Genomic DNA, 1,717 nt, shown 5'->3' with positions numbered 1-1,717 from the left:
GTTTATATATCCCCTCAACCTCCTCATCCCTCCTGTCCCTTTCCCCCGCCCCCCCCACCCCCTTCCCCTTCCCCCCCCCATCCCCCTTCCCCTCCCCCATCCCTCGCCCCCCACCACCTTCCCCCTTCCCCCCCCCCCTATCCCCTTCCCCCGTCCCCCTCCCCCTACCCCCTTTCCCCCCTTCCCCTTCCTCCTCCCCCGTCCCCCGTCCCGTCCCCTCCCCCGTCCCCCGTCCCCGTCCCCTCCCCCCTCCCTCGTCCCCACTGTCTGCCATTCTTCCTCACTTCTAATGGCATCTTCCGGGGATCGTTTGTCGCCTAGGGCATTAACCCAAAGTAATCGCCCCTCCCCCTATTCACCCCCTTCTCCCCCACCCCACCCCTTTCCAAGGCCTCTAGAAATCCTCCCTCTCCCTCTCCCCCCCCCCCCTTCTCTCCCCAATCTCGATTTCGATTTATTCCTGACAGACTTCTTCGTCACCCCCACCCCCCACCCTCTCCTGTTTCCCCCCCCCCCCCCCACCATCTCCTCCTGGGGACGAAGAAGAGGAAGAAAGAAGGACACAAATTTTCCATTCTTACACACATATACATACATACACACATGCACACATGCGTTCATATACCATTGCATACATATACACACATACACGATAAACAACTTTTTTATGATAAGAAAAAAGATAACTTTTCCATTCATACACACACATATACATACATATACACATATACACATACGTTCATATACCATTACATACATATACACACATACACGATAAACACTTTTTTATAAGAAGAAAAATTATAAAAAATATATAAAATAAACAGACGAACAAACACGCAAGTAAACACACAGACAGACAAATACGCAAAAAAAAACTAAAGTAAACAGCTACGTATCTCAGCAAACACGCAATTAGGATCTCACAGCATACCCTTGCAACCTCAGAAAAGCAAACATAATTATGGATTGAGGTCAGCATCCGATAAAATGCTGATCAATAATTGATTTCGGTATGCTGGTCATTAGTATTTAATGACGTCTACGCGAAGACAAACAAGCACAGAATTCCTGTACCATTAATGGGAGTTTTGGTTCATGGAAATTCATCTCATTATTTGTGATGCTAATCTTTGTATTATTAATATTATTGTTATTATTATTATTATTATTATTATTATTATTATTATTATTATTATTATTATTATTATTATCATTATCATTATTGTTATTATTATCATTATTACTAATTTATTAGCGTTTTCTGTATTATCATCATTATCATCATCGTCGTTATCATAATTTTATCGTTGTTATGATCATTGTTATCATTATCATTATCATTATCATCATTATCATTATTACGTTATCATTACTTTATCATGATCATCAGTATCATTACTGTTACTATTATAATTGTTGATGTTATTACTATCATCATTGACATCAATATCATATCATCATCATCATTATCAATATAATCATTATCTTCATTATCATTATTATTATCGTTATCATTACTTTATCATCATTATTAGTAGCATTATTGTTAACATTATTCCCATCATTATTATTATTACTATCATTATTTCTTATCATTAGCATTATCATCACTGTCATTATTATTAATATTGCTGTTATTATCATCATCATTTGCCATAATTAGTTTCATTATTATAATTATTACTACTACTACTTACCAATGGTAGTAGTAGTA

Source organism: Penaeus monodon, chromosome 6 (genome assembly GCF_015228065.2).
Source record: "Penaeus monodon isolate SGIC_2016 chromosome 6, NSTDA_Pmon_1, whole genome shotgun sequence".
Classification (NCBI taxonomy): domain Eukaryota; kingdom Metazoa; phylum Arthropoda; class Malacostraca; order Decapoda; family Penaeidae; genus Penaeus; species Penaeus monodon.
Note: the sequence above shows the minus strand (reverse complement) of the source record.